The 27,772-nt window shown below is 38.6% G+C and overlaps 1 protein-coding gene across 2 annotated transcripts in view; it reads right to left on the bottom strand.

Moving 5' to 3' along the window:
• The window catches only part of chrm3a (cholinergic receptor, muscarinic 3a), a 152,709-nt gene that overhangs the window by 46,633 nt on the left and 78,304 nt on the right, over positions 1 to 27,772 (bottom strand). The window contains exon 1 of one of the 2 annotated variants that reach the window (XM_041790115.1): positions 26,230 to 26,339. The exons of the other annotated variant lie outside the window; for it this stretch is intronic. The gene's annotated coding sequence lies outside the window, so the exon portion shown is untranslated. Of the gene's footprint in view, positions 1 to 26,229; positions 26,340 to 27,772 lie in introns of those variants that run through there. 2 annotated transcript variants of the gene reach the window in all.

The following is a 27,772-nucleotide window of genomic DNA, read 5'->3' as shown; positions in this document are numbered from 1 at the left end:
GCATTAAACATTCAGTTTATGTGTGTGAAGTTTACCACTGAAATATGAACGCACCCGGGGGTCCGTGGAGCACATTAGAGTCACAGGATGTGATATCATTAAACGTACAAAAAGCCAGCTTATGTCGCCCTAAGATGGACTCCTGCCATGCCGGCCGTTCATGCTTTTTGTTTTTGGCCTCACAGACTCACTGGAGAGTCAAAACTCATGAAATTCATGCGTGAATTTATCTTTAGTGTTTCAGAGCATGACTTCACTTGATGCCAGTTCACTTCAGATGAGATGAGCTGCTTTTGTTTTGTTTTTGTGTGTAAGGTCAGGACTCTTCTGTTTCCCTGCCAGAGGAATTACACGCTTAGTTGTTCTCGTCCTCAGGGGAGAACAATTTGGGTACGATTTTAAAGCATAAAGACATACTGAGTATTCCTGTTTTGTGATATAAATCTGGATTTCTCATCTAATGGACCTTACTTTTCTATTTCTTTGTGTGTGTCTGTATGCTGTTGTGCTTATCTGCATTCTGAGCATTGTGAATATTATTGAGCTAAGAGGTATGCAACAAAATGACATCCTAAATTACTTTGCATGAAGAATATTACCTATCTCAGCTTCATTATCTTATAATGAGCACAACTGCTTACACTAATGACTCCACTATGTAATCAAAGATAATTATCATATGAAACATACCACTATAAAAACATACAGATCCTGTTATATTAATATCACATTTATCTAATGTGATACATTATTATCAGTTAAATCAGTTTTTGCTTTAGTAGTATGGAAATTACAGCACTGACGTTTACCAAATGTAAAAATCACATTTTTTAAAATTCTTTTAGAAGATTTTTTTGCCTTTTTAGTTCATAATTCAAAGAGAAAACAAAAAATAATTATAATCATATTCATTTCATGAGATGACAGACTGGGAAATAAGATGCGCCGTTGAAAAATAGCCTTGCAAAGCAGATGACCAGCCTCCACATCTGTCATCAAGTAAATCCATCTTAAAAAGCTCCAGTCCACAATGTTTGTCACCGTTCTCGTAACTACTTCTGAAACTAGTCCATACTGGTCTAACTATTAGACTTCTGACCTTTATCTCTACTTTATTTATGACATGTTTCTTAGTCTGTAATGTTTGCTTGTGTTTTTCTAAAAATATATATTGATGTAACTGCCAGACATTGTTTGTGAATAAAGTCGACTTCATTAAAAAAAAAAAAAGAAAAAACATCTAAAACTGGAAATACATTGTACAAGCAAATTACAGCACTTCCTTTCTGAGATATACAGTGCCTAAGATGAACAGTCTATGAGAGTGTGTTCAAAAAAGTTCAAAGGCGCGCACATCCCATAAAGTTGAGTACTGGGTGCTGAACCAAAAAGTATATCAAGAAAAACAGGTCCGCACACCAGAAGCTGCTCCAAAGGCTTATTTAATGAAGATTATCACCACATGTGATGTTTCGGGCCCAAGCCCTTCATCAGACAAATAGACACAGGGGATGCACCTCCATATCTGTATAGTCTGAATCACCTGACAAGTCTCTCACTAAGGCTGGGTACACAGGGGGTACTGCACTTGGGCCACAAGACACCATTTTATCCTTGTTTTAAATTTAAAACAAAGCACGTGGAAAAGGATGTGGGTGAAATCCTAGCAGAAAAAGATGATAAAGATGTGTTTATGATAGTTAAAGTAGGCAAGATCCAGTTGGTGACACTACTCTATTTACTAATTATCATTAATGATGCTATTTGTTATTAATGATAATCTTTTAAAGAAGAATCTGGAACAGTAAATATTGAACATGTCTGATATTGAGTTTTGCTCACTTGGTAGAGCAGAGGCTACAGTCCTTGGTGCACTGGTCACAGGATCAAACACCAATCCGGTGCTGTCTGGTGCATGATCTTCCCTCACTCTCTCTCCATATTCTCTATATCTCTTTGGTTCTCCAGCCAATAAAGGCAAACAGCTCTGTATTGGGTCTGGTCCAAAATCAGGCTTAAAATCATCCAGTAGAGTGGTTCTTAAATGGTGCGCTAGGCAGTTAAGGAGTACCTTAGGAAATGTGTTTTTACTACAACTGTACAATAACTATTGATACTGTGACATGTGTTAGAGAGAACTTTTTTGCATGGATATGGTGTGCTCTGAGATTTTGCCTTGGGCAGAAAACATTTAAAAACCACTGATCTAGTGTGTAGCCATTCTAACTGTTTTATCATACACCTACCATGTGGTTAGGGTTGCCAACTCCCAGAAATAGAAATAAGGAACAGGGCACCCGGACCAGAGGTGCAGGGAGACAGGACTTCATATACACTTATCAGATGGATAAGATTAGCACATTAGCATAAACAAAATTTTATTTAATCTGTAAAAATAACAATTTTAACTTACATACATCGCTTTAAAAGCAAAATACAACAATAACATATTACTTTTGAAATGGAAATCATATGTGAAAAAAAAATATCAAAGATCGTAAACAAATACACTGTGCATCCTTCTCTTCTTGGCTACCAGTGGTGTGGTCTCCCTGTTGGCCATGTTTTTTCTGCAATATCTTATCAACCATGAGGCAACACTGAAAAAGTTTTTCATTGGCGAATAAGAAAAGGCATAGTTGAAACTTGATACTTCTTATTGGTCTATGAAAAGTAGAGAGACAGCAGCAGCTGTGATGATTTTATTAGAATTAAAACTATAAATGCACCGATTTTCAAACAGGTCTGTAAAAAATATGCACTTTGGCTCCCAATAAAGGAATGATTCCTTATTTTAACAAACAGGTGGTAACCCTACCTGCAGTAGCTCTTAAAATAAAAACTCACTCAGTAGACTGAACAAGTCGTCTTGCTGATGTGTCATTTTGTAGGCCGTATAAAGCTTGTAGTTCATTTTGTGTACCAGGCTTTTAAACTTCCTCTTCTCTTTAGTGCCGTCACACACCGTTTATTAAATCAAACATTCCTATTTAAACATGTGTGTTTACTCAGTGCTCTGAAGCAGGAGAGTAAATGTAAACTCTATGTCTGTTATTGTAGTCTGGTCAGGATTCGTCTATATCTAGACAGTGTTTACAGTCAAAATGACAGAATACATTCATTCAACATGTAAAGCTTGGGATTGATTTATTTTTCATTTCACCTTTATTTTTTCATATTTGGAATAACAAAAAAACTTGAATATTACAAAATACATTAGAGCTTGATTTCCCAAGCCCTCTTTGTGCAGAAACTAATAACATTTTGTCATGATCCAGATTTTGATTTGTCTTGTTCCTGAGTTTCTCTAGTGTTTACCTTTGTTAATTCTCTGTTATTTCCATGTTTCTAGTTTTACTTTGAATTAAGGTTTTCCTAGTTTGTACTTTTTGGTATTTTGTGTTAGGTTTTCTTCCCCTGTGTTGGCATTTGTTCCTTATCCCCTGTGTTTCATATTTAGTTTAACTCCCTGTGTTTGTATTTGTTTCCTTGCTCCCCTCCTAGTGTCTCCTCCTGGTCCAGTGTTCTTGTGTATTGTGAAGTTTCCTGTTTTATTTTGTAGTTGCCTTCACTTGTGTGTTTCTAGTTTTTCTTCCTGCCTCAGTTTCCCTCCACTGGGATTACCCTCACTAGTTTCACCTGAGTCTCATTAACCACACCTGTCTCTTCCTCCCTGTCTTTTGTCAGTTCATTGTTTGCTGTTTGATGTTTCCTGTGCTGCACGTGAAGTCTTCCTCATTGTCTGGATTTTTGTAACCTGGTTTGTTATTTTCATAAAGTAATTTTTGTTGGAGCTTTTCCCTGGGATTTTTGTTATTTAAATTCAGTTTGTTTTTTTCTTATCTGCACTTGGGTCCGGTTTTGAGTTTTTTTCACATCAATCCTGACACTCCTGTCACTGTTAACAGGACAGATTGAGCCTGGCATCCACCAAACAATATTACAAATCTCTGAAAATGTACCCCACACATGATGGCATATTAGGATAGATTAAACAGATTTTAACTCCCGTGTGCAACAATATGATCAACACAGCACACCACACTAACAGATTCATTACCACACTGCCAGAAACTCCACTCTCTAAACTCACAGGAACAAATGATCGTGAATACTGAGCATGTTTAAAAGTTGACATTTCAATTCGTGGCTCCTGAACAGATCAGAGAAGGTAAAATGACTATTAACGCACATCATATCATTGGAACAGCAGCGCAAGATAAACAAGATCTTCTTAAGAGCTATCAAATAATCAAGCCATTGCTGGCTGTGGTATGATCAAGGGGATCAGGACAAAAATCAACCAGATTATCCGGTTGTTTGTACCCTGCTTAAATCTCCTAATCTGAACCTAAAACCAAGATCTTCATAAAAGCATCTCAATTTCCAGAACAACAAAAGTTCTGTCAAAAATAATGACTTTTCTCTTACAATTTGTAGTTATTCTCATTATCTTTAACATCCCCTCTGCTTTGTCATCCTTTTCATGTGATAAAAACTCGTAAAGGAAGTGATTAAAAGTAGTAAAACTGGTCTAATAAGAAGGACAGACTTCTTTCATACAGGCGTTGTAAAGTGTCCGTTTAATCCGCTTGTATCTCTTCTTCTCCCGTCCCTCCGTCACCCTCTTTCTGTCTGTGTGCTCTCTGACTCTGACACTCTGTTGCCTTCACTGGAGGGATTTGTGCACTGATCTTGCTTCTCTCACAGACGGGTTAGACGGAGGAGGGACATGGTTGGATGAGATTTCATTGATCAGATGCGACTGACTAGAGTGGATTTGCTTTTATTGGGTCTGTGCTTCAGCTGTGGGCAGCAGCCTGTTTTCAGCTGCGTGCTGCATTCAGAAGAACATTTTTGAAGCGTTTCCCCCTACAGCTCTCTCCCACGCCTCCTACGCTATCACAGCCCGTCTGCACGGTGTTTGTTTTGAGTCACAAGTTGGGACACGCAGTGATATTAATCGTTGTTTGTGCACACAGTAAACATTGCTCAACATTTACAGAATTTATTGGTTTCTGGGTTGTGTTTATTTGATGCTTTTGCTGTCAGAAAGGCAACTTTAGTGCCCTGCATTAAGTCTGCTTGGCTTGTTTAAATAGTAATTCCATTTGGAAGCTCCTGAGAGGAGATTTTTAGCTAGTTATAAAACAGAAATTGAAACGGATGCCTCTTATATAACCTAAAAAACAACATTAGTGGAAAAACTGATTTTGTGCTTATTATCATTTTTTGTGCCTGAAACCACTGCTGCAGGGTAGATGTTAGGCAATTTGACAAACAACGTGATACAGGAACAGCTTTTAATATGTTTAAACCTTTGTCACAGCAGAGATTCTCAATGATAAATTCATTTGACTTTTATCTTTTGTAACAAAATTAAAAAAATACTACTTTTTAAAGTTGAATTCACAGGGAGCGCTAAAAATGACAGACATTGCAAGTTCGTCACATAAACCTCAATAAGAGCATTCAAGGTCTGACATTTCTTAAAGCAGTTTGTTATAAAGACACTTATTTTGATCTGATCACAATGGAGGACTTTTTCCTCACTGCACCTGTAGTTTTAAGTTTCATTTCTCTCCTGCTGAGGCGTGTCAGACTGCTACTGACTAGACCACATTACCTGATGTAGGTATTCACAATAAAAGCAATCAAACATAATAGCTACAGACTTTTATTGTGAAGATAAATTCTAAAATAACATGTTTATCATAGATTTTAATTTAACGTTAGCAAAGGTGGTCATGAGTGTATGGAGCTACAGTGTTTACAGCTACCTCTCTGACCTCATTGTAAGTGACAGCCTACTTCTTTAAATCATCATGGGCTTAAAACAAGCAAGCCATAAGTTAAAGCAAACCTTTAAACAGCCATATAAGCTAAGTAAAACCAAGTTTATCCATTGCAGCTCAAATTTTGTGTGAAAGCCGTAGACAGGGTGACAGAGACATTTTGCAAAGCGAGTGCACTTGTTGCATGCACCTGCTGTTATTACACACATGAAAGCTGGGGAGTAAAAAACACATTTTACCTCATTGCTGTGCTTCACATTAATTACACAAACATGGGATTTTAGCCTTGTTATCAGGATGCTCTGTAGTGTCAGAGTGAAGCTTGCTGATGACTGTTCTGAGCTGCTGTCACATTAAACTCCGCTATGCTAATGGTGGAATTGGTTTTGCCTCGTGTTTGCATTACAACACAACACATGAAATTAAATCAGAGATGACTGTGTTGCAAAAATCTGTTCCATGGCAGAGATTTCACTGGTGTACTGATGCTGATTTACTGTTCACCACTACACTGATCATTAGACTCTTTTATGTAGAAAGTGGAACACCATGGGTGAGTCGGGGATGACGTGAGTTAAGGACTGCAACCTCACACCATATCCTAAATGGAAGCTCAGCATCAGAAAATTAGCTCAATAGAATTAATTTATATTGTAGTATACTGACAACACACAAGCAATGCGGAGTGAAGCAGCCCACTTTGGCATGACATTTTCCCCCCTGTCACTCTGTTCCTATTTTCTTCTCTGATTATTGAGGTGGGCGAAGAACAAGGAGACCAGTGGCACAAGTAGTTTTGTACAAAATATTTCCTTGATTTGCTTTCATTTTGCTTGCTCTGCAGATCTTCTTAGCTTGTTTTATTAAGTAGAGATAGCTGTGCATGAATATGATCTATATCAAGTTTTAAATGTGTTGTGTTCTGACTTGTGTCAACATGAAGACTCGTCAAAACAAAGTGCCACATGTCTGTTTCTCAACTTTCAACATAAAAGCTCTAGATGTCATATTTTCAGAGCAGTCTCTGAAATTCAAAGGGTATAGACATGGCCTTGGTGCGTAGGTGTGCAATGAAGCCACTCGTTCAACCGTCTAGACATGCATCTACCTTCTTGAGTCTTGAGTTTAACGATTTTCAAGCTTCAAGACTGTTGTGTTCTTGTTTCTAACATTGGAAAATACCACCTGTTTGATAGCCTACCTCAATGTTAATTAATTAGACATGTTGGAAAAAGTATTAAAATCAGTTCTGTTCTGTGCTCTACATCATCCCTACACAAATCAGGCACCCCAGCATGACAGTCTTGGCATTGCCCTGATTCTAAGGTACAAAAAGCTTGAAGCCACAACATAAAATTCCACAAAACTCTTCAGTACAGACTAAAGAGTATAAAGATAAAGAAAAAATACATACTGTTCTTTGTGATGAGGAATAGAATTGAGCTGCAGACGTGATTTAAGCCGTTTCTTCCACATCAACCCATTTAATAATTACAGGAAGTAATCACTTAACTGTGAATAATGGAGTAAAATATCAACATTATGAGAAAGTCAAAGGGTTAACCACCATGGAAGAAGACTCAACTATGAAATCTAAGGGACTATTTTTAGCTGAAGAAAAACAATCCGGATCAAAACTTATCGTCAAATTATTTCTTTCTGGGGTTCTCGCAGGTCTAGTTCACCACTTCTCAGGATCAACCTTGGTCCTGTAGTGCTCTGGCCTCCTGATGGCCATCGCCCATGCCCATGCCCATGTCCCATTTCTCTAGGTATCCCCCAGCTGACCTGCCCACAATGCATGCCATCACCCCTGGCATCTAGACCAGCCCACTGGGTCCTGGGCACTGATTATACAGTGAGCTGGACTGGGCCCAGGAAAGCAAGCCAGGTACCCGTAAAAGTGCAGCAGCTGTTTCCGTATCAAGCAGCTGACCCTTCCCATCCCTGCTCTCTGCCAGCATTAGACTTGCCAAAGATACCCAAAAATATGCGGAAGTTGCCACAGGAGTCCAGGCGGCACCTTTGGCCATTAAATTCCTGGCTTCAAAAGACTTGAAGGACCAAGGACTGAAAGACTCTTTCGTCTGTATGCCACACTGTTCTGCTCAGCGTACCCATTGCCCCATGCACAAATCCAAGTCTGCAGCTGATCTCAGCTTTGCTGTTTTAGTCGAGTATCCTGTGTAAAGAGGCTATTGTCCTTGAAGCAAGCAGCCCAGGTTTGAATCCAACCCTTGGCTTTTTTCCCACGTTATTTCCCACTCTCTCTCTGCCCAGATTTCAACTCCATGCACTCTCCTGTACAGTCAGAGGATCATTACAGTGGAATGACATCCTTTCAAGGTGAAAAAAGCCTTCCTATGTGCATCGCTGTCCTGAATTACCTAGATAATAAAATGCTCTGTCATCACAGGGTTTGACTAACCCCAATGAATCTTCAGTATTTCTACTGTCAGTGTTACTTTGGTATGCATGTAACACTCCGTAGATAAATTAAGCTTTCTGAAGTTTAAAAGTGCAAACTGCAGAAAGACACCTCTGTATCAGTTATGAAATCATATAAAGAGAAATTATTAACTTCCACTGACCCAGCCAGAAATTAAATGACATAGACAAAGTAAGATGAAAGCTCAGTGGAGCTCACTTCTTATGTTTGTTAATCATATTCTTATTTATCTGGACAAACCAAATTAGCAGGTTCTTTCTGCTACAGGATTTCATCACAGATGATAGAGTCTTTTCCGATTGACCTCACCTCCAGTTCTCATCAACAACAAATAGGTGTAGAGAAAGTCAATGCACCAGGCAGCAATCTCTACAATACTCCCCAGAGAGAAGGTTTTATCCCTAAATCCAATCATGGACACCTTTTGTACACTTTTACCTGTGGTGACAAACCTGAATGACAGGCATCAACTCTTCAAAAGGAATGATAAGAATGGTAATTCCCTTTTCTTGAGGAAAGTTGCAGCTTTTTAAGAGACATTTTCTGGGTGATCTTTCACGCTAAAAAGAGGATTCAGTAACAGTTCAGTACAGTTTAGTAATACTGGCTTTATGTGTGCTAACATATGAAGCAGGACGGTTTAAAGAATTTCCAGTGACTTTGGTCTGTTTGGTGGGCTGGTTTTTGAAAATTGGACTTTAAAACAGCAAGAAATTCAACAGGACAAGCCAATATTTGTCAAAAACCAGCCTCAGGTATCTCTCTCCAATACACAGAAAGGTCTGAGCTCGCCTGAACCTAGTCAGACGTTACATCAAACACTGAATGCCAGATTTAATTAAAGTCAGATGTAGTTTGTTAGCCAATGCTAATCAAGTCAATTAAATGATAAGCATCACTTGAAATTGTGTTTATGGTAAAAGAACATGACGTATTTTTGCTTTAAACCTACTTCTTTATTATTCCTGTGTGATACAAAATCAATCTATGTTTCACACAAAAGGAAATTTAAAAGTACTGCTATTTCCTAAGGGTTGGAATATCATGTTACTTTGTTTTTTGTTGTATTTTTGTTTTACCATCAAAGTCTAGCATCAGAGCAGGCCAACATGTACTTGTTAGCTCTTAATACACAGACATCTGCTTTTACACTAGCAATGAACAAAACAAAATGCCACTTGTTGTTTCATGTCTGCCAAACTAACAGTTTAAGAGAAAGTTTGCTGAAAGCAAATGTCAACCAAATACTGGCACTCAAAGGAATAAAAAATAAATAAATAAGTGCATTTAAAAAGTTCTTATCCTAAAGGCATAGTATGCAACACTTTCACCATTAATATGGCAAATATGACATTGATCCTAAAAAATAAACTGTCAAGCAATTACTTTCTAATCAAACATGTTTCTTACATGTTTTTTTAACAAGAACCCTTCCTTGTCCAAACAACTGCCCTGACACCACATGGGGTAGAAAGATGCCCCCACCCACTCAGAAATGTCTGTAGAGGCAGAGTTTTGTCACAAGAGTGCTACCTAAAAGAGCAACAGACCCCCCCCCCCCCAAAAAAAAAAAAAACAAACAATTTCATTGGTCTAAAATACTTGAGAGAAGTACAAACAAATATAATATGGACATCATGCTGAGACGAAGTGTTTTCTTACCTCTACCTTCGGCCAATGATTTCAGTGGAAAAGCGGAGCAACATCCCTCCATGAGAACAAGAAAGGAGGAGAAGTGGAGTTGATTCTACATGGTTCTCATAGAACGTTACCTACTCAAGCTTTAATAGTAAAAGGAAATTAATGTTTTTAGAATGCTTTAGGGGGATGTTTTATCTCTCACCCTGGGCTTCCACTCAGTCGGTCTTCGGTTCGTCATGACTGCGCTGCAGTTTGACCATGTGCCCTGCCATTCATCTACACTCACCACAGCACTGCCTGACGGCTCGAGCCGCGAGTCTGAGTAGTTCACACAGTAACTACAGAATTATGCCTGTCTGTGCTAGAAGATACTGCTAAAGCGTTACAACGGGATTGTTATGAACACATGTGAAGCTATTGTTGGAGATGGGTGTACATGCTTGGATTTGTCTCTTTTTTGTCTTTTCATTTGAATTTTAATGCTTCTACCATGGGCAGGTAACAGATTTATAAATAAATGTGCCTAATCAGTTTACTGTAATGTTTTCGAGAAGTATGATTTACCTTCTCTTCTTGTCACTTTGACCCGATGACTCCAGGCTTGGCTACTACAGATAATGACGTATTGTCCGTGTAGTAAAGTGAAATACAATCAGGCATTTGTCAGGCATCAACAGGAAGTATTTCATTCTGTAAATTCAACCCAATACTTTCATTTGGTTTCAACAAAACTTCCTGCCTTGCTTGATATTTCCAATGCTAAAAAAAAAAAAAAAAAAAAAAAAAATTAAATACAGTTTAATTCAATTTAAGTTTCCCCCTAAATCAATTCAGAATGATCTGCATATGTCTTTTTATTTTCCTGAAATGTGTACCTTTTGAAAGTTTGCTTGTACAATATTTTCTTCTTTCTTAGAAAGTATCAGTATCAATAAAATTACATCAAAGGTACTGTTATATCGAAATAAAAAAAAAATACTTCTACCCATGTAAGAGTAGAGGATGTTAACATGGAAACATTTGCATTTTTCTTGCCAAATTTCTAAAATGTGTTTAGATTTTGCAATACATTTGGATGGAGCCTCACAACTGACCAGCGTACAATGCTTTTGAGATCAAATTGACAGACCAAATCAGTAAATATGAAAAATATACCAACAAACCAGCTCCAACCATTGCCACATTACTTCCACAAAGCCACAGTTACCTTTTTGAGTAGAGGAGAATACTGTGCAGTGATCACGTCCACTGTATTTTTCAGAGAATTCAACAAATTAAACAGAGATTGTGCACAGGGGACCATGCCAAGCATTCGGTGTGAAAATAAAAACATTTTTAACTCTTAAGCTGCTTTTGTGTTCCAAAAGTAGTGAAATATTCAGGCAAAAAAAAGGTTTTAAAAAGTCGCAGTGAAACAGCAGCAGGCAGGAATTTTTAAAAAAAGCCTCCCTCATAAGCCTGGGTGAGCCACTGGACGAGCCGTGTGTGGTCCATTTCCACCTAGCAGTCCAGTTTGGTTCACTACCATTTTGCCATGTTTTAGCACATTAAACTCTGATCTTTCCTGTGTTTCCTCAGCTGATGTCCATCTCACCAACCTCCAGCCTCTCTCATCATGATGGGAAATCCATCTCATTTAAAAGATCCAGATCATTTGGCTCAGCTCAGTGGAGCTGGTTGTTTGGCTTCCAAATGGCTTGTTGTTCATTTGGTAACAGTCTGGCTTTTTAATTGTGGATTAAATAACAACAAAGGATGGAGGGGAGGAAACTGACACTCAAACATGAGATAGCTACAGTGGCTTAGATTAAAGAGCTGTTACTACAAGACACTACAAGATCATCGGGCCAATTTTGGGGAAAATTCACCACTTCTGACCAAAGTCAGCAATTGCCTGATTACTTGAGGATACTAAAGATTTTAATGCATGAAAAAACGATTTTTGGAGAGTGATTTACAGGTCTGCTTGGAAGATAATCAAGGCAGCTCCATTTGAAGAAGTAAATATTTAGTATGTTCAATATTTCCTGCTTCCCACTTGGGAACTAAGCAAAAGAAAATGGATGGATATCCAGTAATTACAATCAGAAATCCTGTTGTATGGGGGAATCAACTGGGTCAGCCAAACACACACTCTGTGGGCTATTACGTGTAAGAGAACACATGGGGCTTTTCCATTACATGGTGCAGCTCGGCTTGACTCGGCACTGCAGCCCAGTGGAGCAGGGAATTTGCTTTTCCACCCACAACCGAGCTACCCGTTTGAGGGCGCATCTAGAGCTGATGACGCTGTGTTTTGAGCCCTCCTCAATCTCTCTACACTCTCTGGTCTGAATGACTTTGCATCGTTTCAAAGCAAAAATCAAACTGTGGACAGACAGCACTGCAAGCTACTCTCTCTCTCCCCGTCTATACGCAATCGGTAAACAATAATTCACGCTTATCATCAAACGAGAGAATTTTCCTGCATATAAGTTAAAGAATAGTCTCCTTATTATTGATTTGTGGGTCTCTAAAGTGCAGAAATTGAACACGATCATATTTTTGGATTGGGCAGTGAGAATGGCATGCTTTATGAGCGCCAGTTAAGAAATTAAAGACTGACTCTGTCATGGGCGAAATGTTTCTTGTTTTTTAAAGGGCTATAATTCATTTGTCTATAGGAAGGGGAAAGGGTCAAACTTTTTTATTAGTAGGGGCAGAAAGAGGTGTATTCCTGGGTCTGCGTCTGGTTCTTCCTGATCTCACTCGTCAGAAGCTGTGCGAAACTACCTGAACATAGTATGCACAAAAATCTCAAGTTTTGGTCTTGTGTCAAAAAAATTTAAGTTATACAATGAATGCTAAAAAATTAAAATCAGTAATTCAGGTTTGTTGTATGACAGGACACTGTGTTATTAACCACCAGGACAGTTTCAGTCATGAAAAACATCTCTATGCATAAATTAAACTTCAAAAACATGAACAATGAGGCAGTAACATCTGCTATAGGATGGTGTGGGCAGGTAAGTTTAATTGGCTGAAACCACACCCTTTTATGAGAAAGACGATTGTCTCAGATTTTAAAAAATGCTACAACCTGAATGGAAGATTTATCCGTCTGCTATGCTGCTATCAGTTCAGTTCAACTTTATTTATATAGCACATTTAAAACAACCATGATTGACCAAAGAGCTCCACAGTATAAAAGCAAAACATGAAACAAGAATACATCACTATTATAGAGTAGAACGAAAATAGAACATTATACAGTAGTACTAAAAGTAACAGTAAAATCTAAAATCTGTTGGGATAAAATAATCTCATCCTGAATTGAAAGCCAATGAGGATAGATGAGTTTTTACCAATCATTTAAAATGTTCTGGGGTTACAAGTCTCTTTTTTAAACCACCAGAGAAACACTGAGATGTCTTTGCTGTGAAGATGCTGCTGAAAAAAACAACATTTCACTGTTCCTCTTTAAAATAATAGTCCTTCATGATGATTAGCATTGGATGAATGTATTGTGATGGACATGGCAGGAATAAAACATGTGTATCATCAGATACTTCACTAAACTTCATCATAATGATGCTGACAGACAGGAGAGATTGAACTGTTGCTGCTTTGAGAGAGACAAAGCCACAATTTGCTTCTTTTAATCATCCAGGACTGCCTGGTTTAAGTGAAAAATAGACAGTCGCCAGCAATTAGCCTGGCCCCTGACTTTATAGTGAACTCTGGCCACAGTGTGGCTGCCTGGTTCTGTGCCAGAGCGGAGAGGCAGAAGTCTTTCTTTCCGTCAGAAAAATCCCTCTGTTATGCTTTTAATGACCTATAGGCCACCATGGCTGATCGATTTGGAAAATATACCTCACAATGACCAAAATCCATATACTGTAGAAAGAATTGGACAAACTCTCGCAGTCTCAACCAAACTTTGGATCAATTTAATGGCCTACCCACTAAGCGCAACTTCCTGTCAGCTAGCTAGCTAGCATTCTGGTTGACAGAAACGTAGCTTCTGCCTGTCAAGCTATCTGTCAGTCAAATGAGATGCGCAAATCAGTCTGCAGTGAGGTTTTTTCTCAATATAATTGAAATGATCGTGGTACAAAAGAATTGACCCCCCATACAGTAAAAGCACATGAGGACATAAGCTAAAGAGACACATTTGGTTTTTTAAACCAGGCTATAAACCAATTTATTTCTAGTGTAAAAAAAAAAAAAATCTGTTTAATGAGTGTTCAGACAGGACTTCCAGTGTTCCCACTGCCAACCTCAAGTGGACACTCACTGTATTGCAATTTTTTGCACTTCCGCATTGGCCTCATTTTAAGGACCGGAGGTTGTTGCTTGCCAAAAACAGCACTGTATTTTGAAAAACTGCTCCTAATTTCATATTGTGTGTGTGTGTGTGTGTGTGTGTGTGTGTGTGTATATATATATATAGATGAGATGTTGTGTTCTGAGAGTGAAAACTTTGTTTATTCGACTGAAAGTTGGTGTGCTGTGTTGCTCATCTCATTGCACACAACCCCCTATCAGAACAAAACTGTTTTATCAGTCATTTTTTGTTGTCATGTGTGGGCTCTCTCACATTTTCATAGTCTATTAAGATTTCAAAAATCTTTCAGTGTGTGCCAGGGTGTACTTTAGTTGAAAGTGGGGAAATGGACCATAATTGACTTGATTATCTTGTACCGCTTGGCCTGCATCAGCTGAGGTGGATTCATGCTGGCGGAAAGACTAAGAACCAGCAAAGCCTTGTCTTTTTCAGTATTCATCAACAAAAAATGTTAATTATAATAATGACTGTGGAAATGTGGAAGTGAAAGATACTTTGGTAAAATTTAATATGATGATGCCTTTAAGATGATGCAATTTGGATGCAATTCATTATAAGGTTTTAACAAATCACACTGGAGAGTCGGATTAAGACAGAGAGGAAAGTTGCCAAATTGTCTTCGGTTGAGAGTTTCTGTCATTGGTCCAAAACCTGATCATGGTTAAGAAGGCCTTATTTAATAACTGCTGTAATTTGTGCAGACTATTAAGGAGAAAAAACACAGCTGAGTCTTTATTTCTCTTCCTTATGCTTCTGTCAGGATGTTTTTCTTTATAACCAAACGACAGCATCAGCACAGTAATTTCCAGTGAGATAATAAATCACCTCTACCCTGGAGATAGACAAACACAGCATGTGTGATAGATAGTCAAGCTGTTAAAATGTGAAATGCACAGTTTGGAAGCAGACAATACAGGGCTACAGTTTATGCCAAGAGGCACTTTGCCAATATGAAATTACCCATTATCATGAAAATAATAGGGTGATGACAGTGATAGTTCAGTGAGTGAAAATATCAGAGAATTTGTCGGAGTATGTCGTTTGTGACATAAACACATTAAAGTATAGGAAGCCACAGTCGATTTAACAGAACTCCAAAAGGACAGAAGAACAAAAAGACAGAACAAAAAGAAGACAATCAAAGTACAGACAGGTAGCAGCAGCCTGGAAAAATAAAGGTAACAAGGCATGACATTCGAAATACGGAAAGGCAGGTCAAGGTAAGGGGTGAAAAATAAGCACATGAAAACTCTATAGTGACCAATAATGAAGTGTTGTGATGATGTGGTTAAGGAATCGACTGGGCTGGTGGAGTCGTGGGTCGCTGTGGTGAAGGAAGAGGATGTTGTGGTGGAGTAGACAGGGAATGTATCTTCTCTTGTAGGGTAAATTGTGTGTGACTGCTTTGCGTGTCCATCATTTCTCTCTCCGGTCTAATTACAGCTGGTTCCACCTGGCTACACTGCTCTGTCCTTCTCAATGCACAATGACTCTAACGTACGACTGCACTGAGAGTTGTAGATGAAGCGTTCAGGCTAGGAAAAATATGTGTTAGCATTTTATTTTTTTCTCTGTAGCCCACATTCATACTCTGAGGCTTTGCTTTGAAATTACTTGAAAATCTCCAGACTGGTTATCTTGTTAAATCCAGTTTGTATAGATCAAATGGTGCCAAAAAAAGCCAACCAAGTCAAATCCTTTAAATCTGTCAGGATTTGGTGTTTACCTTTTTGCTTGTATGTACTTTATGGATGAACAATTGGCTTGCTACAAAAATGTTATCCCATCTTACTTTTAGTACAGATGTCTTACGTCTGTCTCCAGCCTCACCTCTCAAAGTTGGTATTTAAAGTATTCTCACAAAACACATATTCCTAATCTAAAAGTCTTTTATTTGCACTAAAAAGAGTAAAAGAACCACCATCTTGTCTAACCTACAGCACATAAGTTGAACAGCTTATCTACTGATTTCTACCTGAAAGGTTCATTCAGGTCTTTAATAACTAAATTGACAGCTATGCTTAGTGCAGTTGAAATGTGTGGCTCTTTATGATGTTCATTAACACCCATGCACCTGTGCTAAATGTGACAAACCAAAGCTCCGGTTGAGTCGTTGCATGCCTGTGTTGTTCCTACACTATGCAGCCACTGCACTGTGCTGGTGTACATCTACGCAGTAGAGAGCAAGGAAAGCGGGACCACAACTGGAGCTCACCCTCAACAAGTAGCAGGTGGCTGCATTACCGCATAGAAGCAACATTTCATCAACAATGAAGTTCAACACAACGCGCATTTAAAGTTACAATTAGTTCACGGCTGAATTGTGATGCAGGGGTTAGCGCAGGATGTTTCAGTGCTCACTGTGCATGTTCTCTCCCATGAGTCTAAGTTTTCTTCAGGTACTCTGGCTTCCTCCTACAGATCAAACATGCTTGTTAGGTTAACTGGTGACTAAATTGCCTATAGATGTGAGTGTAAGCGTGACTCTGTCGTTCTGTGATTAACTGGGAATTGTGCCTCAGCTCTCGCCAAAGACAGATGGTATAGGCTCCAACCCCCATGACTCCAATTAATGTTTTAGTTGGCTAACCACGTATATCCTCAGCATTGAATAATATATATTTTTTTTAAACCTGAATTGCTAGCTGTGATTGGCCAATACTGGCTTGCACTTCTTTCCTTGTACTTTCTTGCGCTGACTGACTGTCTTGGCCCAAACTCCAACTTCTTCCTGAATCCCACAAAACAGAATTAGAGCTTTTAATATCACCCTCTATTCAACTTGTGACCAGTGCTGCATAGTATACCAAAATTTTTGATACTTTTTATTCAAATAATGTATTACTTTTAAATATTAAAATTTCGTTTTGATGCTAGAGCAATAGCCTAGCAAAAGCAATAGAAATAGCTTACTCATAGATTTATGGGATCTATTTATGTATGAAAGAATATAAGATTGTTCAGAGCAGGCAAACAAAACAAATCTTATGTATCAAATGTGATCAAATCAAATATTAATACAGAATAACATTTGATCAAAATAACGAAGTCTAACAGGAAAACAGCAACTTGTCGAAATTAGATATCAAAGATATCTTTAAAAAACCCATCCATCCATCCATTTTCTATACTAGGGTCGTGGGGGGCTGGAGCCATATCCCAGCTGTCATGGGGTGAGAGGCAGGGTACATCTTGGACTGGTTGGCAGTCAATCACAGGGTTATTTCTGAAAATGTACTTTGTAAAGTGTAAATCTTTTAGTTCTGCATTAGCACACTGCTTTTAGCCAAAATAAATTTTGAATACCAAATACTTGAAAAACAAAACAAAACAAAACAAAACAAAAAAAAAAAAAAAAGAAAATGATATTAAATGACCAAAAAGTACTGTTACTGTATTTTTTACATTTAAGTTTATCAATAAAGGCCTTTGGGTTTTGATGACACAAATTCAGTCAAATTTTGCCTGACTGCATCATCATGGCTCATGCTCAAATGTCAGGCCTGAATATGAGTGTTAGGAATAGCAAATGGTTTTGCAGTGTGACTTAATCAATGATCTTTCAAAGATGCTCTACGACCATGATTGGACGAGACTAGAATGCCTGACCTGATGTTAACAACATCCTGATGCCTACCAATAGGTTAGCATTTTCTTATCTGTGTATCATTATTTACCAGAATTAGCCCCTACTTGTTCTCCCTCCAGTGATCTTATGTGCATATACAGTGAAACTGTATGTAATAGCAAGGCTAACTGGGCTCATTTTCTTTATGTTATCACATCCATACCTCAAGTTTTATCTGAAGGATGTTTGATCCAAATTGATACACTGGGACGAGTCCATAAATATTATCTGTGATCCAATCCATAATTGTAGTGTGTTTTCGTGCCTCTGTTGTAGCTATGATTGACACTCTTTGACCCGTCTACCCAACAACCTGTAAACTTGCACACAGTTGTGGAGACAGTATATCAGCATATGATCAGAGGTTAGGATGACAGTTGTGGTGTGGCCAGGCTGTCGGCCAAGACAGGACAAGAGTTTCATTTCATAGCCTGACCTTGTGCAGTTGTGAAAGACCAAAAAAATTTGAGCCAGCCTTAAGCATTTTAAAAATGTGACCATTCTTTGTGAGCATTGCATTTTTGATCCATCAGGTACCAAGTATCGAACCAGTACCATTTTCAGTTTCAAGTATCAATTATCTTGATACAGAACTTGGTGTCAGAATCAAGTTTAAATTTTAGTTTTGTGGCAACACAAACTGGGATTATTTCACAAAACTAACTGCTGATTTGGCAAGTTTGGGGTCTGGTTGAGGACTTTATGGAGACATAGTAGCTGAACATAGTGAAAGACTCCATGATTTAAGGTTGGTGAAAAAAGCTAGCTAACAGAGGCTGGTGAAAATGAGCTTTTGAGTTAAAATTCAGCTCCCATTATTATCTAACCTGCATACTGTATGTGGCAGCTTTGGCAGCTTAGCCTTTACATCAGTACTCTGTAATTCCAGTAGCTGCTGCTAAAGTGGTCATTTTCTTTCATTGAGTATCATTATCTCAGAGCTATATAGCCCAAGATTTCCAATGAAGACCCTTTTTTTTCCAACATCAGCAGCTCCCCATAAAAGTTCTGGAGATCTAACGGATCTGATCCCACGATGTATCACAATGAAAAGTCCCTGCCTTCACCATCTAATGAGGGGAATGCTCTTTTCTTCTTGAAAATAATGATGGAGACAGAACCTGAATAATACAGCCATGAGATTTACTCTGTCAAACGATGGATTCTTGCTTTCAACTCTGACTTTCTGTTTTCATTACCCTGAAACTCATTTCAAACCTGTCATTCAATAGAAAAAAAAAATTATCATTAGAAAAGAGAAAACTTGTCAAGTTGAAATGTCCTAGAAGAGACGGTACAAAGAAAACAAAAACACTAGTGCTGTTTTCAATGAAGGCTCTGTGTGGTTTCATATCCAAAGATGCTTGACCTCGACTCATCCAGACCTCCAAATGAGAAATGCCTGAACACATTTACACATAGAGATGCCGTGGAAAAATAATAAGTCATTACAATGGCTTATTATTTTCAGACTTTCGGCCTAATTGTGCAACAGGGGATGATACTCAGAATTACCCTGCCTTTTGTGGGCTCATTAGGAGAAGAAGGGATTTTTATTTCAGTCATCTATAAAAATCTCCCCCCACCTCGGTTGGAAAGCTCCACATCAAAATGCAAAGTGAGTATTTGCTAGACATTACAGAGGCTTTGGCAAACACCTGTCGTCAAATAGTACTCAACTCATTAAAACTCTTAACCATTACAAGAGAGTGCAGAGACAGGTGGCAGAATCTGAAATTAAGAGGCTAATGTAGCAAGACAGGTGAGACGTTTGCATGATTTACTTAATAATCCATCTAAATCACTTTGTTGGTTACTGTATGCTGCAGAAAACAGAGACGTAAAGCAAAATGTTACACTCTGAAGCTACAGTGCAAGAAGTAGAGGCTATGAATGAAAAATGACAGCAGAGCCTTCCAACTGTACGGCAACAACAGCAGCTATCTATCAAAGGAGGCAGATGAAAATAAATTTAATAGCGTCCTCTCTGCGGCTCAATGAAGAGACAGGATTACAAGCAGCTGAGACTAACAGCCATGTACCTCCAGACGCTGTCGTGACAGGAAACTTTTCAGCTGTCTTCAAAGGTTGGACTCAGCGCCGAACAAAACGACACACTGTGCAACGATTCAGCAATCACAGCCACAGCCGCTCAGGGAGAACAAGGGAGGACTTCCCCCAAAAGTGAGGAAGACTTCACAACACTGTGTCACTTCAAATTCAGGTTGAGAGGGTTTAGAGGCACCGGATTGAAAGCTACTTTTGTAAAAGTGAAAATCCTTTCAGGAAGTGAGGCTTTCTCCTCTGAGGGAGGCTTTGGAGAAGTACTGCATTGAAATAAAATGCCTCTTAGTACTGCTGTACATTTAATGTCATGTATTTTATGCTATGTATGCTATACCCACTGTCAGTTTCTCAGCTGAAGGCTGTTGCTCAGCACTTTCTATTCCTGCTGATTCATTATTAAATCTCTGCAATAGGAACATGCATTTAAGGTGTTGAGGACAGCCAGAGATAAGGGATACGAGGGATGAAATAGCGCTCTAACTGTGGGAGGTGAGACAACAGAATCAAGCAAGCATTTTATAACCTGAGTGCCTGCTGTAATGAAATACTGCCATGTGAGACATTTATTGCTGTAAAACTTAAATTACCCATGGAGCCATTTGGAAGTCAGATCTTGGCCTGCATGAGTAAGGACATATTTTATGGCCTGCTCCTCCACTTCCCCACTAGGGAATTGAATTTTGTGTTATTGCAAAACACATGTGACCTGTATAAGTTTGAGAACAAACAAAAGACAGGCTATTTCTGGCTACTAGGGAGGTCAGGTGTCGGTTACAGCACTGCCCAGGCGCTGTGATTACGTTAGCGCATGGAGTCACTTTACTGTGAGAATTCAGAGCCAATAAAGGACTGAATCAAACTCTAGTCTGGTCATGTCTTAGTTATGTTAGGTGACAGCCACCCAAACATGGTAAAAGATTGTTGCTTTGGCTGAAACTTCAGATGAAATTCTACATTCAAGTCACATTCAGTACATATTACTAACAAGGTTCACAAGACTTTTAATCACTTTTCCAAGTTTCAACAAAGACAGGAGGAGTAAGTCAATAAATAAATGAGTAAACTAGAATTCTTAAATGGAAGATGTCTGGCACAACCAGGACTCTTCCAAGAACTGGTCGCCCCGTCAAACTGAGCAATCAGGAGAGAAGGGCTTTAGTGAGAAAAGTGACAAAGAACCTGACGGTCACTCTGACTGAGCTCCAGAGATCATGCATGATGATGGGACAAAGTTCCAGAAGGACAACCATCACTGCAGCCCTCTACTGATCTGGGCTTTATCGCAGAGCGGCCAGATGGTGCCTATCCTCAGTGCAAACACAGCCTGCTTGAAGGACCTACAACACTCTCAGACAGTGAGAAACAAGATTCTTTGGTCTGATGAAACCAAGATTGAACTGTCTGGAGGACACCAGTCATCACTAATCACTTGCCTAATATCATCCCAACAGTAAAGCATGGTGGTGGAAGCATCATGCTGTGGGGGTGTTTTTCAGCAGCAGAGAGACTAGTTAGGGTTGAGGGAAAGCTGAATAGAGCAAAGTAAAGAGATATCCTTAACAAAAACCTGTTCTGGAGCACTCAGGACCTCAGACTGGGCAGAAGGGTTCACCTTCCAACATGACAATGACACCAAACACACAGCCAAGACAAGAGAACAGTGGCGTAGGGACAACTCTGAGAATGTCCTAGAGTGGCCCAGCTAGACCCCTGACTTGCACCCTATGAGTCTCTCTGGAGAGACATGAAAATGGATCCCATCCAACCAGACTGAGCTTGAGAGGATCTGGAAATAGAATGGCAGAAAATCCCCAAATCCAGATGTGCAAAGCTTGTTGTGTCATATTCAAAAAGACTTGAGGCTGTAATTTCTACCAAATATGCTTCAACTAAGTTCTAAGTAAAGAGTCTGAACTCAATGTGATATCAGTTTTTTATCTTAAATAAATTTGCCAAAAATCAGTTTTCACTTTGTCATTATGGGGCACTGAGTGTAGATTACAGGTGGATAAAAAAGAATTTAAATGATTGTAGCATCAGGCTGCAATACAACAAACTGACTTGTTTTGTCCTGTCTCTTTGTGTAATATCTTTTCTATTTGGTGTCCAAACTGCACTACTCATTAAATTGTTGAACATTCTGAAAAGCTTGGGTTGTGATTTCTCTTAGGTGGTGGTGGTGGTGGGTCCTGATGCTTGGTCGACTGAAAAGCACTGGCCTAAAGAGAGTTTGAAAATAGCTATATAAAATAGCAAAAATACAATTTCACGCATCACTATAATGCAGCTAAACGAGATTAAGGATAACATAAGCAAGTCAAACAACAATATACTGACAGCAAACTGCACTTGAAATAATTCTCTGCTACTTCATTAAGTATTTCATATATTTACAGCAATGTAAATCACTGTAAGTACTGTTTCTCTCTGTTTCTCTCCATTTGCTATCACTGTTTTTGCTGCCACCATGATGTGTGTGAAGCCACCTTCTATTGGTCTGGAGCTACTTAAAAAGCACTTTTTAAATAAAAAGTTAAATTCATAAAGTTTTGTGTAAAGATTTTGAATGCATGTATGTGTGTCCATTTTAACTGTAATGCAAGCTATCAAAATATAGAGTTTCAAGGTTATGGCATTATAAATAAACAAAAATGTACTTAAGTATGTCTTATCACTGTTCAATTTGTTTTTAAGATGAAATATTTTAAAGTAGTAAGGAAACATACAGCCCCACAGCTCAATCAGAGATGCTATTTTAACTATTAGCATAACTATTAATCTAATGGACTGTATTTCTTGTCATTTTCATGTCCTTTTAGAGTCGGCAGTATTATGTAAATTGTCATACTTTGTGTTTTAGGTCATGCACAGTCTGCCAGATTATGATGACAAAGATATGACCTCCATGTCTGCAAACAAACTATTACTGGTACATCACTGGGTAAGTGCGGACCTGTCAGGCATGGAAAGCAACAGTACTTTTGAGCTGAAGTTAATGTGACTGTTCAATCCCCTATTCCGTCATGTCCTATTAATCCCAGTAGATGTGCATGTGCAGCTGCTTAATATTGTGGATCCATATTCTGGGCCATTTTTCCTCTTTACCCATCGTGTGGCAGAACATTTGTCACCAAGACTAACTGTAAAACAGATGGCTTTAGATCATATTAACTATTCATCTCATTTAAATGAAAGGCTTGCTCTTCTGCCTTTGTCTCTCCTCTGGTGAACCTGCACAGTCTCATTATCAAGAATAAAGTCTTAAAAAACAAATGCTTTTAGGGCGTTCTTTATATAACCATCAATATCTATTTTTTATTTTCTCCTTTCCACTACGGAACTTGTGAATCCCACAGTTTTGACCCACTTTTGCTATTTCCATCCACCTCCCACTTACAGTTTAGATAGGATTCTGTTATACTGAACTACAAAATTACAAATGAAGAGTTATGGATGTAATACTTGCTGAAATTATGATTTAAGAACTTTGGGTTAAAAATAGCTGACTTTGCTATGTCAGTGTAGTTTTTTTAATCAGCGCAGTTCTGTATGAATCTGTTTTTCCTAATATAATGAAGGGCAAATGGTTAAATACTGAGAAATCTTTGTTATTCACATTTCTCTCTCTTAACAAAGACTAACTCATGACCAGGGTTCTGTGGCATTGGCATTTGCATTATTTCTTCTGGGTGAAGCCATTAACACCATGACAGCGGGTCATTTCTCTGTCAGTAGCTACTCACAGAGGTGGAAATCAAGATTCACATCAGATCAGAGCTCATTGTCTCTTCTTTTGTCTCCATCAGCAGCAGGTGCAGCGGCAGAATCGGCTAGACGGCGCAATTCATTGCTGCCGGTCTCCCTGAAAAAGAGATTTCCAATCTTGTTGTGTCCACTTGTGCGGAGAGGAACATTGCAGCGAAGGCGAGATGAATGCACAGACAAACCAATACAACTTGGAAACGAGGTGAGACAGGAAATCAAGACAGAAATCCATTAGCTGGTAAAGGTGTACGCAGTTGTTTTATTGATACTTAGTTGGATTGATTGCGTCGTTCAGGCGAATGTGCTTTGCTGGTGTGTGTTTTATAAAGGTGAACTTACTTTTGTAAGGCAAACTCTCTGAGCAGGAGGTAGCTGTAAGGACATTCTGACTCCATTTGCACCAGTTAAGGAGCAATCTGCTTTTTATTACAGACGATGTACACGAGAGGTCAGAAAACTGCACAGAGGAAATTAGGCATACACTGACCTAATGGTCACACAGTGATCAACAAGGCAGTGTTTCCTAATGAGCTGAGAAGCCAGGGAACCACTGCAGGCGAGCAGAAGTGAGCAGAGAGTTTGTCAGCTGTTAAAGTGAGTCACTGGCCATCACAGCAGTAAGCAGACTTTCATCCTCAGTTGACGTTATATAATCTCTACTGACAGATTTTGCAGAATCTGAATACTAGAGTTTTCTAGTCAGGGTTTGTTGTGAGAGTACCATTGTCCACTTGTTTAAAAAGCCTATGTGAAGGGAGGGGTCTGGCTGCAGACTGTACATTTCTAATGGCCACTCTCACAGATTGTTCATCTGAAACACTGTATATCTCATAAAGGAAGTGCTCTAATTTTGCCATTACAACTTATTTCCAGTTTCAGATTCTTTCTAAAATAACCACATTGCAAACATTACAGACTAAAAATTTTTTCATAATTAAAACAGAAAAAGGTAGGAAGTCTAAACGAGGATTGAATTTTAGAAGTAGCTTCACAAATGGTGGCTAGCTTTAGCTTTGTTAGCTTTAGCTAAAACTGACATAGCTATGCCAGCTACTTGGTTAATGTTAGTACATAAGCCAGTGTAGCTAAGTTAGCTTTAGAAACGGGAGTTTTAGCAAACATAGCTAAAGCCACCATATCTATTTAGATAACCTATCTACGCAGTCTACTAAGCTTGTGATCTAAACTTTTGCAACATAGCTTGGTTAACTAAAGTTAGTTTAGCTTTAGCAGTGGGAGCTTTAGCAAAAGTAGCTAAAGCTAACATAGCTGCACAAATAACATAGATACATAGCTTACACGTCTGCTTTGTGAGCTTAGCTTCATGTACATTTACTTAGCTATGTTATCCATGTAGCTTTCGTGGCCAACAGAGCTATGCAAGCTACAACGGCTGCACTGTAATGTTTACAAGGAAGACGAGTTTTTCCTGTAAGCGGACCTCGTCTTTATTAAATGTTTTGCGATCACGTTTTGCAGGCCAGGTTTTTAACTTTTAATTTTTGTTGTCCTAGCCCTTTTCTTAACCCTTATACTGACCCTAAACAGAAGTTTAATCAGATGTTTTTTACAAAAGTTTAATGTGTGTATTGTAATTGTTTCATAGCTGTTGCAAGAACAGAATCACACAGGAAGGTGCAGTAATTTGTTTGGTAATTTTGGTTGTTTGAGATCACATGATCCTGAATGAGGGATAGCCATTAGAAATGAATGGGAACAAAGGAGAGTTAGTACTTAACAGCCTGTAATGGATCTTTATACTGCAATTATCATCAGGAAATGTCTACTTACATTGAGTACAAACCCTATACTTGACAAACAAAAAAGATTTTTTTTTCTCCACAGGTCAACAGATTTATCTGGAGTGGGAGTGATCAATATCACAATTTACCCAGTCCTGCAGACCTATAGTATCTAGTATCTATCCAGATGAAGGAAGACAAGAATCTAGAGGAGTCTAAGAGGCTAGACCAGCCCCTTTTAACACATAAACAATCATCGTTTTTTCAAAAACATGCTTTTAATTGAAACAGTGATGTACTATCAACTGAATTATCCTCTTCCAACAGTTCTTTAATGCAAGTCACAGTAGCTAGCTTCCGTTTGAGAGCCAGTTTCCTTTCCTCCATTCTATTGTAATTTAATCCACATAGAGAAAGAGGAGGAGAGAAACAACAGTTCAGATCACCTGTGTTTGGTAGTGTTACTTTTAAATGTAACTCATTAGAATACTGCGTTACATACTGAGTAGTCATTTGTTACATCACTGTGTTACCTAATGAAACTAATGTATTAGAGTACTTCTGCTTTACCAAATATTGAACCTTTAGCCATTCCTACCACTTGTTGGTTGAAAATATGACATATAATCACGGTATGTCTGCCTTTTAATGTGTAGACATTGTCATTGTAAAGTCTAGTTTACAGCCAATAATCTGTAACTCTACAGCCTGATAACACCACTAACAGATGTAGAAATCTTTACAGCTCTTCAATACGCTCACAACAACCTGAGCACAGGTGTACAGAATCAATATAAGAGAGCTTTTAAACTCACGTTTCACAATGATGCTGTTCTTGTCCCTTTCATCCAAAATCCAGCATAATAAGGATAATTCCACGGTATAATGCTGTCCTCTCTGCCATCTCACTAACTCAATAAGTTAGCAATGCACGTGTACTGACCCAGCTGTGTTTACCCTCCCCTGCTACGTGCCAACGTACATACAGGGAAGAAAGGTCAAACAGTGCAGATGCTTCGTGGAGCTTCTTTTTTCTCTCTCTCTTTTTTGCGGCCACCAGAGTGAAAGGAAATTGGGGATTTTTTTGTCAGTAACAAATTAGTTTTATGAATAAAATGACTTATAACAGATTGTAAAAGTAAAATGTTATGTTACTTGTTACAACAAAAAAGTAATCCAAATAGTTTAATGAATGATGTCACATTACCCCAAACACTGCAGATGACAAAGTAGGTGCACAATGGTTTACTCTGAGTCAACTGTTATTTCAGTTCAAAATAAACCGTTAAAACATTTAGTTTACTGCAGTGTTTTTTTTAATACCCAGTTACTTGGTCTTGAGCACCATGAGACCTTGTGGTGAGCCACATTCTTGAGAAAGAGAGTTTGTGGCTTTATATTTTTTCTACATCATAGGCTGCTGCACAGTTTTTAAACTCTTAAACAAACACTACACAGTTTCACTTTTTTTTTTTTAAAGTTGGCCTATTCTTTTACATTTTTCAATGTTTTTAAATGCTTCTTGACTATATGGCTCAGGAGGAAGATTGGTTTTCTTACAACCAAGGCTGTGAGTTTGATCCACAGCTCCTATCTAAACCATCGGTGTATCCTTGGGCAAGACAGTAAACCCATTTTTCTCCCACTTCTTTGCTTCCCACTTAATTCAGTGGTGTGTAAATGTGTCTGTGAATGAATGGGATAATCAAATTCTGATGATCACTCTACATAGCAACCTTCACCATCAGTGTGTTACCGTGGAGTGATTGGTTGTGAATGGGTTAGTGTAATCTGCAGCATCAAAAGTGCGACTGTAAAAGCACCTTACAAGCTCAAGTCCATTTACAAAGTCCTTGTTATTTGTTTCTTACCATGTTGTTATACACTTAATTACAGGGGGGGAAATTAATTGTGGTGATAAAAATGCATTACAACCAAAGTGCAGACATGTTTTCAGCTTTATTGGCTGATGTAGTCCAAGGCTCAGCCCCATTTCTGATTTTTACCCCTACATCTTGTTTTCAAGTTCCTTCTTACCCCTCGGAGCAGAGTTACACAGGGTAGTGGGGGAATCTTCCCCTACAATATTGACCATGATGCATTGAAACACCACGGCATTAGGGCGAAAGTTGTCTTACCCTTTAGATCTCGGAGATCTAGGCTATTTGTTTAACCATTGTGTCTTAAAAAGCTTGTAAAACATCAAACCTGTGGTGCACAGTCAAACTCAAAACATCCTTTTGTTCAGGACAGCCTGGGCTTTAAGAATATGTGTGCTGCGGTACTGTCACTAGAAAAAAAGTAATGGGACTATAAAACAAAAAGGACTAAACATAAAATCTAAGCAGGCCCTGTTTG

This window comes from Cheilinus undulatus, linkage group 6 (genome assembly GCF_018320785.1).
Source record: "Cheilinus undulatus linkage group 6, ASM1832078v1, whole genome shotgun sequence".
Taxonomy (NCBI): Eukaryota; Metazoa; Chordata; class Actinopteri; order Labriformes; family Labridae; genus Cheilinus; species Cheilinus undulatus.
This window is presented reverse-complemented; position numbering and strand designations above follow the sequence as displayed.